This window comes from Myotis daubentonii, chromosome 12 (genome assembly GCF_963259705.1).
Source record: "Myotis daubentonii chromosome 12, mMyoDau2.1, whole genome shotgun sequence".
NCBI lineage: Eukaryota > Metazoa > Chordata > Mammalia > Chiroptera > Vespertilionidae > Myotis > Myotis daubentonii.
In genome coordinates, this window is record NC_081851.1 from 74,449,782 (window position 1) to 74,460,334 (window position 10,553).

General features: G+C 52.5%; 1 protein-coding gene and 1 non-coding gene across 6 annotated transcripts in view; one reads left to right on the top strand and one right to left on the bottom strand.

Annotated features, from left to right (window-relative positions):
* The window catches only part of KCNS3 (potassium voltage-gated channel modifier subfamily S member 3), a 30,777-nt gene extending 24,611 nt beyond the window's left edge, over positions 1 to 6,166 (bottom strand). For 3 of the 5 annotated variants that reach the window (XM_059660497.1, XM_059660496.1, XM_059660495.1), the window contains exon 1: positions 5,282 to 5,755. The gene's annotated coding sequence lies outside the window, so the exon portion shown is untranslated. Of the gene's footprint in view, positions 1 to 5,281; positions 5,756 to 5,958 lie in introns of those variants that run through there. The other 2 variants (XM_059660494.1, XM_059660492.1) reach the window with 2 other exon arrangements.
* On the top strand, positions 2,358 to 2,464 carry LOC132214144 (U6 spliceosomal RNA). The gene has a single exon (XR_009448221.1). It is a non-coding gene; the product is annotated as a U6 spliceosomal RNA (small nuclear RNA).
* Positions 6,167 to 10,553: the final 4,387 nt, after the last annotated feature.

A 10,553-nucleotide genomic window follows, 5' to 3' on the forward strand; every position in this document is an offset into this window, starting at 1 on the left:
CAAGACAAACACTACTCTGAAGGTATGATTTATTGAGCTCAAAGACAAAAATGCTGAAATAACTCTGCCAGAACCCACACCTCAATCCACACCTATAAACCACAGTCTTTAACCACGGAGTTCTCCCATCTCTTTGATCAACTAAATACTTTACCTTAAGTAAATCACAGGAAATGCTTTCAGGTTTCCCTACACATGCCAATCAGGGAGTAAGAAAGCCATCCCAGTCGGTGGAAGAATGAGAGTAAGCATGTTCAAGTCCAAAATTTCAGTCTTCTGGCATTCCTTTACCTCAACACACAAATTATTTGCCAGGATACAAGTCAGCATTCCTGGAAGAAGTCTTCAAGAGGCAGCAAATGTCTTAGCTGATCTTTGGAGTAACTTTCCATTCTGTCCTCCTATGTAAACTCTCATTCCCTAAGCGTAAATTGATCATTGGGTATCCTATTGCTTCTTCAAAGCCCCATCAGACTATCTGTTATGTTTACGATTAATCTTTAGGCCAGCAAATTCTTCTAAACATGAGTTCCCAGAGGACATAACAAATGCACTTCTTTTGTATCTTTTTACTAGTATAAGATATCCATGGGTACAATGGAAGTGTCTCATGTAATGAGGAAGACCAGGTAAGGAAGTGTTCCCCTGAGAGACGGAAGTTGGCTTCTAGCCAAGGCCAAGGCTCTCCACCTGGCCTCACCCCACATATCTTGGAGAGGCTTAGCATCTCCTCACCACCAGCCTTTTCACTGGTGTCTCTCTATTTAAGTCAGTTTGAAAGCAGCTTATTGGTGATCATCAAAGAGCAAATGATTAGAATCTCACCACAAATGTTCCCACACATCCACTCAAAGTTCTCCTAATTCAATTTATGAAAAGGATCCAAATTACCACAAATAAATGAATGACTCCATTGAAGAAGAATATTTGTAGAAAGGTAACTATTTTTTTTTATCATAAAATCACCAAGCTGAGTGGTGGGGGGGTGGGGGAGAGGGAGGAAGCAGAACAAGGAAGGACAAATGATAAGCTCAAATTTACCCAGCAATTGGAGACAAAGCCAGGTTTCAAATTTCTAATCTTCTAGCAGTGCTAGCACCATTTAACTCACACACAGAGATGTGTATCTGCTGATTTATTAAGGAGTTGGACTCAACTCCCTAACCTCAGCCAAAGCCACCTTCCACAAAGACACAGGCATATACACAAACTCTGTCTCTCTGTTCCCTTTCATAACCAACCTCCCATTCTTTTTCACTCAGTCCCACCTGGCTGTAGGTCCCATCTCTCCACCACACCTCTTAATAAGAGAGCCGAGTGCCATTCTTGAATCTCTCTCATCTATTCTTCACAGCATTCACTGACGATCTAAAAATACAAATTGGCTCCTGAACCTCCATTAATTCCCTCCCGGAGCCCTCAGAATAAACTCTTAAGATCCTGAACTTGGCCTAAAGAGCCCAGGAGGATCTGGCCCACCCTTCTCTCTGACCTCCTCCCAGCCACCCAGCCGCCCAGTTCTCTTGGAGCTCCCCCAACAATGCTTAATGCTCTCCTTGCCTTAGAGTCCTCATACTCTGGCTCAGCCTGGAAATCTCTTCCTCAGAAAGGACTTCCCAGCTTCCCATCTGAACTAGCCCTCCCTACCCTTGCTATCCTCCCCCGGGAAGTTCTTTAGAAAACTTGCCACTACTAAGATGTTTGCACTGATCTGTTTACTATCTCACTCCTTACCCATCTTGCAACCATCCCCCATGTCTGTTTCCTTTAACACTGCATACATACCCAGCCCCTAGCATAATACATAACACTGGGTAAGTCCTCAAATACGAGTTGAATGAATGAGCGTACATATTTGCATATGCAAAGTGTATATATATATATATATATATATATATATATATATATATATATATGGCTACACAAGTCAATCATGAAGTCAAAGTTGGTAAGAATTTGCTGGGTGCTCAGTTGAGGATGAGCTGCAGGAGGCTTCATTCATTGGGGATTTCAGCAAGCACACTAAAGCCACTGCTGTCAACATTAACTGCTTCTCTGTAACATGATTGGCCAAAAAGCAGATCTTGGCCTTTTATCACTCAACATGTGTGCAATTAAAGACAGTTTTATATAGTATCTACTCCAAGCAAACCATGGTGCAAGGCTCTGCAGGATTCCAAAGAGAGTGAGAGACCCGTTGCCCACAAAGAAAAATACTACAACCTAGTCCAGTAACTATAGCTCAACAACAAGACTTCCTTTTTATAGGGAAAGGGCAGGTGTGGGTGTGCTGCAAAGTTGCAAAAGGTGACCTAGAGAAAGACTAAAGGATGAAAATTCTTCTAAATCAGCTCCTAGTGCTTGCTGCAGCCGCACAGAAACTAAAATTGAAACGATACAGAGAAGATTAGCATAGCCCCTGCACAAGGATGGCACACAAATTCGTGAAGCGTTGCATATTTTTTTTAAAAATCAGCTTCTATATTTTATTGCACATTCAGAGGTCAATAAAGGTCAGTTGTTAACCATATGCCACCTCTACCTATCCCCATCCTACAGGGCACAGTGTTAAGGCTGTAGGGATATGCAAGGAAGAAGGAATCTCACATTGGTTCTGCAGCCAGGTGGCCAGGGGTTCGAATCCTGACTTCACACTGTCCTAGGTGTGTGGCTTTGCACAAGCTACTCGGTGTGTCTCTTTTTGCTCATCTCCAATGGGGTCAGAATAGAGCCCACCTCCTAGGTTGTCATCCAGATGAAATGAGTTAATACACGGAGAGCTTTTAGTTTAGTGCCTAGAACAGGGCAACAACAAATGTGAGACACTTCCTCACGGGGTTGTTCTGAGGATTAAATGAGATAATGCCTGGAAAAGTGCTGAGCAGAGTAGCGGCCATATGTTACGCAGTCAGTAAATGGTACCCATTAAAAACAGGAGGAGGAGCCCTGACCAATTTGGCTCAGTGGAAGGAGCGTCGGCCTGTGGACTGAAGGGTCCCAGGTTCAATTCCGGTCAAGGGTATGTACCTTGGTTGTGAGCACATCCCCAGTAGGAGGTGTGCAGGAGGCGGCTGATCGATGTTTCTCTCTCATCAATGTTTCTAACTCTCTATCCCTCTCCCTTCCTCTCTGTAAAAAATCAATAAAATATATTTTTAAAAAATAAAAATAAATTGTAAAAAGGAGGAGGAAAGCCCTGTGGTTCCTGCTCTCTCAAAGCCGACACAGGTTCCAACCCTACTAGTAAATGCCAACCCCAGAGCCCACCGAGGGCTCTGGTAGAACAGGGGGAAGCAGAGTCTGAGGAGGATGACAGTGAGGGAGAAAATCACTGGAGACAGGGAGGTGTCTTATCTGGAGGCCCCACTCTTCCCCTCCTTCCTTAAAATAGTAATATTAATAATGATGATGATGAAGGGGGGGAAGAAGGGGGGAGGAGGAGAGGGGGAGGAGGAGGAGGAGGGGAAGAGAAGGAGAAGAAATACTAAGCTGGTGCTTTGCTGGCACACCCAAGCTTCAGAGCACTGGGTTTTTAATATTTTAGTATTTCTAAACAGAACGACAATTGCTTCCAACTTCCCAGTTTGCTCTCATACACTTGACTAGCAAAAGTTTAGCGTTGCTGCCCTCGTGAATGGGTTTATTCAGGCCAATTTTCCAGAAAATCATGGCTCAGACATAGGACTGGATTAAAACAGATCCTACCACCGTCCCCTTAATATTCAAGGCATGCTGTGGATTCAGAGTTCTTAAGCACTTTGCTATGACTCTCTACCCCCTACCCCAATATTGATTAATTCCTAGTTCTAAAAAGACAAACTTAATATTAGAACAGGGGAAGGAACACGTCTGGTGAAAACTAAAAATAAGCAAACAAACACATACACACACACACACACACAGGACTGGACTGAGAGCAGAAACTTCATCTGACAAGGGCGCATCCCCAGAGCAGAGCCCAGAGCCTGGCCCGGCGTGTGCCGCATTCAATGAATCGACGTCCTCAAGAAGTTTACCACCCAGGTAAGGAACGAGACCTACACAAAACTCCAAGTTCAACCACCGAACCAATGCCACCCACCAGCCTGAAACAAACAGGGGAGGAGAAGCAGCAGGCATCCGCCTGTAGCAAGGGGCAGGTGCTCAGGAAAATGCTTGCTTCCTGTTTACCTGGGCAGGTATTTGCAAGTGGTATGAAAGGGGGGCCACTAGAGGTAGCTTAACAGTTCTACGCCCATGGTTATGCAAACCACTTAAGCAAATGTGTGGGAGGGCCTGAGCTGGTGGGGGGGGGGGGGGTGGAGGGGTGGGAAGGGAAGGAGTGTCCTTGAGGTCCTGGACTGCCTGAGTTAGAATACCGGCCCAGTCTCCCCAGCCAAGGTGAGGGAGAAACCAAGGGTGCAAAAGGTGCTCCTTTCCCAACAGAGACCAGAAAGGACAACGGAGGTGGGGGGTCCGGGGGCGGGGGGGGGGGGCCTGTACACTGAAGAGCCCTGCAATGCGAAAGGCGCCAGCCTGGCTCACCAAAGGGTCTGGCTCACTCGCCTGCCCATTCACCTCAAGAGGCCGGGCAGCCACCCGAGCGGCATGGGAAAAAGGAGTCCCGACCCACCCCGAGCACCCACTCCCATCACAGCCACTCAGCCCAGCACCAAGCCTGTGGGCCACTCCACGCGGGTCCTGCGAGCCCCAAGCGGCTCCCGCCCCGCGCGCGCCGGCCGCCCCAGGGCGCGCAGCGCTGCACCAGGACGCGGCCCGCTCCCCCGCAGCTGTGGCCTGTGGCGGGCGCCCGGCACCTCTGCGGGGCCAGCGGAGGGGACGAAAGACGGGGCGCAGGCGGAGCGGCGGCCGGGGTGCACTTTCTTGCGCCGGGAAGCCCCTCCTCTCGGAGAAGAGGCTACAGGACGCCGGGGGCTGCTCTAAGCCAGCGCCGCCTCTCCCCGGCTCAGCGACTCTCCGCCTCCCGTCCCCGCTCCTCCCCACGCCACCCACCCCACCCCACCCGGTGCCCCAGCGCCGATCCCAGAGACCCTCCCCGCCGCCCGCGGAGGGACCCGGCACCACCTGGGCGGCCCGCCGCTCGCGCAACAGGCGGCTCGGAGGGGAGCGCCCAGCTGCAGGCAAAGTCCCCTGAGGACGTAGACCTCCCGGGTCCTGCACGGGCGACAGGGGCCACCTGGCGGGGGGGCGGGAGTGGGGGGGGGGGTGCTGGGGCAGCCAAAGTTGCAGGGTCGCAGAGACGAGTCTCCGGGGCGCACGGGGAGGGGGCCCGCGTAGGTACCTCCGGGAGTCGGTGCCTCTGACTCTGCAGCGCCGCCCGCCGTGCTGCGCCGCAGGGATCAGGCCTCGCCGCGCGGCCCCACGGCCGCTGCCGCAGCGGCGAGGAGAGCCGGGTGGCCCGCCACTGTCCGTCTGTCCTTCCCGCCCCGCAGGACCCGGCGCTGGAGCCACGGGCGGGGCGGGGCGGAGCGGGCGGGGCTGGCCGGCTGGCCCCGGCCCCGTGGGTCTCAGCCCCGCCCACCCCTGGCCTTGGCCGGGGGCCGGGATCGCGGCTGCCGGCGGCGGGGTCTGGCGGTGCCACCAGGTGGCCGGGCTGAGAGAGGCGGCCCTGCGGCCGGAGCGCGTCCCCGCCGGACCCAAATGCACAGTCACCCCCGGGGCGACGTGCCTGTCCTGGAAGGAGCAGGAGCGCGCGCACCCCACCCGCCGGCGCGCCCTCCAGGTCTGGGAGCATCGCGACCCCGCGGGAGGCAGCCCGCCCGCCACCCCGTGGCCCCCAGTCCCGGCGCGGGCGGCACTGCAGACCTGCCGGGCTTTCCCCGGGAAGTCACGAGGCCCCAACTTGTTTCAAAACAAAGTGCGAGGCAGGAGACGGCCCTCTTCCCACCGGCCCGCTGCCTGGAGCCCCGAGCATAGGGCAGATCCAGGCTGTTCTCCACGCTCCGTTCCTCCACTTACCGGGTCGGAAGCGGGGTTGGACCGACGCCCCGAGCGGAAGAGGTTCGAGCTGGGTCCGCTTCCCACCAAAGGAAGAGGGGCCGGTCCGAGGGCGATCGGTGCCCGATGCCGAGGTGGAGGCGCTCACCCGGACCTCGGCCAGGGCAGCGTGTGGTCCAGAGGCATTGCTGGCCCCGCTGCAGTGAGCAGGGAGGCTTCGCGAACCGCCCGCCCGAGGAGGAGAAATGGGACGCTCGGGACCCACCCCCGCACTCCCCCCTCCCGCCCCCAAACTGCCAAACTGCAGCTTTTTAAGTTGTGCAGACTTGCAATAACTCCTCGGAGCCAGCTGCTCCGCGCTGGAGGCGCCCAGCGTCCCCTGGGTTCCCGCCCCGCATCACGAAATGGACCAGCTGCCCCGAGCCAGCAGCCGATGACCGCTAGCCTCAGGCCAGCACCTGGCCAGACCGCAGGCCGTTCAGTTCCAGGCTCACGGGAGGGGGTGGGGCAAAAGGATGGATGAAGAAGGTGCAAGTCACTTTCTCTGACCTCGTGGAAGTACCCGGTGGGGTCTGTGTTTTCTCCTTGTTTTCGTTTGTTCAAAAGTGGGAGTCAGAGAGTGATGTTTACAGAACCTGGGGGGTTTCTAAAAGGAGGCAAAGCCTGCTCCCTGCACGGAGGTTTGGCCGGAGGAGAGAGGATGGTGGCAAGCAGAAATGGGCCGGGAGAAGCGAAAGCCCCAGACGTGGTCCCTCAGACTCCAGCGTTTTCTTTTGCCTCATGGAAGTCAAGGTCCCCAGGCAGGTGGCTGAGGAGCAGGCGTGTGGGGGCCCTCTGTCCCTACGCCCAGGGTTCTGTGGCTCCCCCAAGCCCGACCCGCTCTCTTGTGGAAGAGGATCCAAAGCACTCGTCTACCCTGCTGTTTGCAAGCAGCTGAAGAAGGTAATTTTCATACCCAATTCATCATTTTTAGCACAAGCTTATTCTAAAAATACGTTTATGTTTTATCAGCACCTGAGACGAATGCTCTCCTCTCTCTCCCAGAAGTTAGCTATTTAATCATTTACAATCGCTGAGGTCCAGCATTGTTTACGTGAGGATGAAATATGTTGGGAGTTGCTGAGCACTGCAGAGAGGTATCTGCAATGCAGAGCCGCGCAGGCAGAGGTCCTGCTCCCGGGGTCTGGGCAGCACACGGGACCTGGAGGGCAGGCACACACACTGGGGGCCACGAAGGGCCCTCACGTGGCGCCTGTGAAAGCTGGGGACAGATTTGAGAGTCAGGCTGGGGTTCTCATCCTACTGGACTCTGCAGGGAGCCCTGTGAAGTCACTTCACCTTTCCGTCCTGGTTTCTTCATCTACAAGGAAAGTTCTCTTCTCACAGAGTGATCATGCAAAGCAAAAGCAGTGACAAACAGGAAAGCATTGTATGGACCCTGAAAAGCATATCTGTTCCCCAAAAGTTCACCCCTAAAACTTACCAAAGTTGATGCAAGCAAAGTGGTGAATGCATCACACACACACACACACACACACACACACACACACACACACACCCCACGCTCTCAACCTCTGTGTCTCCAGTCTTTTCCTCCAACTTCAGTCTCCATCACCACAGGGCCTGCTCTGATCTGTCTCCCTCATTCCTCCCCCATGCCCAGGAGGTCACAGTTTGATTCCCAGTCAGGGCACATGCCCAGGTTTTGGGCTTGATCCCCAGTGTGGGGGGCAGGGGGGTGCAGAAGGCAGCCAATCAATGATTCTCTCTCATCATTGATGTTTCTATCTCTCCCTTCCTCTCTGAAATCCAAATATATTTTTTTAAAGGAGGATGAGTGGAGTGCACTCGAGGGAGGGACCCGGCATTGCTGCCAGGGGAGAGCAGGACACTTTCCACCTTGCTCCTCTGGAAAGCTCTGGCTGCTTCTCACCACCATATCTTTGTATGATAGAATCTCCTCCTTGTCATTACAGAAAGAAGTTGTGATTTTTTTCCCCAAAAATAAATTTTAATAGATAGTTTCTTCTGTTCCAGAGATTGAACAGGCCATTTCCACCAACAATCCATTGGAAGTCACTCAGTCATATGCTCTCTCCTAGCAGCAGTGTCCCTAGTGGGGTGGCCAACTGTCCTGGTTTCCTCTGGACGGAGGAGGTTCCTGGGACACTGACCTTCAGTTTTGAAACTGAGACAATACCAGGAAAACCAGGAAGAGTTGGTTATCCTATAACAATGCTGAGGAAGCAGGAGAAAAAATGATCATGGGATTGTGCCTCATGGTCTCTGCCATGGGGATACCTTTCATTCTTCTCAATGGAAATAAAGGCTGGACCCCCAGTTTCACCACACAAATGAAGGATTATTCAAATAGACACAGAATGCCCTGACCACGCACAGCTGGTCTTTGGCGCCTCTGAGTTTGCCTTTTTGCACCTTCCCTGCAGTCTGACGGCCTTAGTTTATCCACCTATTACCCACTTGTCCATCCATCCACCCATCCATCCATCCATCGTTTGTCCATTCATCCACTTTTTTATTATTAAACTAGAGGCCCAGTGCACAAATTCATGCATGGGTAGAGTCCCTCGGGGTGGCCTGCATAGATCAGGCCCCAGCTCCCGCCCCCAGCCTCGCAGCCCAACAGCCCTGCCTGGCATCCCGCCTTGGCCTGGCGCCACCCCCTCAACCCGCTCCACCATCCCGTCTGCGGGGCAATCGATCGGTGCCGGTCCCCTCTCCCAGCTCCCTCAACGCCTGGGACCCAAGCAGCAGCCACGCCCCTCACCGCCACCACTGGTCGCTGTCTGCGGGGCAATCAGTGGGGCAACTGGGCCCCCGCTCGCATCCACCTTGGCCTGGTGCTGCCCTCTTACCTGCTCCACCACCCCACCGCAGTCCTGCTCTCATCGGGGCCCACCGGGGCCAGCAGCACCTCCACTGCCACCCGCTGCCAGCCCCACGTTGCCAACACCCCACCATGTTCTATGCCACCCCTTGGTGTCGGCACACATCATAGCGAGTGGTCGAACTTCCAGTGTCCCAGCCGAACAACCACCCGAGGGGACAATTTGCATATTAGGCTTTTATTATATAGGATCAGTCACTGAGCATCTGTCATGGGCCAGTCCCTGAAGATACCGAGATGAATAATACCACACAGTGCCTGCCCTCAAGGAGCTCCAGGTTTACTGCAGAAGACTCAATCCCAGCAGGTGCCAGGAGTACAGGAGTATCACTGTACTGGAGGTTGGGACCCAGTTGAAGGAGCAACTTGGGTCCAAAGATTCAGACAATGGATGGTAATGATTTTGGAGGTTACGTTTTGACATTGGCCAGGTAGAGAAGGGGGCCTTATGGAAACAGGGTACAGGCTCAGGGAGCTTCCCACCATCCAGACACTGAAGGGTTAATACTTAGCAGCTAGAACTGACTGTCTTTCCAACAATATTTATTCAATATTTTGAGTATCATCCCTGGATATGCACATACTTAATTTGATTTTCCTAGTCCTTTCTCCACAGAGCAACACGGAAAGGTGGAGAGGATGTTTCCGGCTGGAATGTAAGAGTGAAGAGAGCGTGAGTGTCAGGGTTGGAGTAAGATGTGTGGGAACGAGTAAGGCAGAGAGAAAGGTGTGAAGAGCTCGGCTAGGAAGGAAAGGCGCCAGATTGGAGCGCTCTGGACACCCATTCCTTGGACTGTTTTTGTGACCTGGTTTCTCAGACAGAGCTTTACTCTGCTGAAGTGCAATGTGAGTACAGACAAGTGGGATGTATGCACTTGCCCAAAGCCTTTTGACCATGGCCCAAGGGTCCTCATGGCACAGGGAACTACCCTTGGGAAATGCTCATGGGTTCTCAGAGGACACGCCCAAGTACCTCTCCACCAAGAGCATCCTTTTGTGCCTGGGGACAAGCCGAATTCTGCCACATTTCTTGCTTTAATGATTGCTAAGCTGTGTCCTTCTGTCTGTAGAACTGTAGAGTTTGTAGAGCTGGCAGGGACTTTGGAGATATCTAGTCCAAGCCCAGCCAGAGAGCCAGAGAGGAGATATCACTGAACTGATCAGAGGCAGAGGTGGATTAGACTTCAAATCTTTGGATTTGAAGACCATAAATATTTAAGATACTTTCCATATAAAAATAATATAACAGGCCATTTAAAGTAAGCCTAGGAATAATTTCGTAAAGAAGAGTGATCATGCCCTAGCTGTTTGGCTCAATGGATAGAGCATCGGCCTGCAGACTGAAGGGTCCTGAGTTCGATTCCCGTCAAGGGCACATGCCTGGGTTGTGGGCTCGATCTTAAGTAGGGGCATGCAAGAGGCAACTGATCAATGATTCTTATCATTGATGTTTCTATCTCTCTCTCCCTCTCCCTTCCTCTCTGAAATCAATAAAAATCTATTTTTTTTTAAAGATAAGAGTGATCATTGTATCAACAATCTGAAATAAATCATTCTAGCTAATTCGCTAGATTTAGTCTTGAGCTGCATCCAAGCACCAGGACCGCCGGGACTTCCCACCATCCAGACACTGAAGGGTTAATACTTAGCAGCTAGAACTGACTGTCTTTCCAACAATATTTATTCAGTATTTTGAGTATCATCCCTG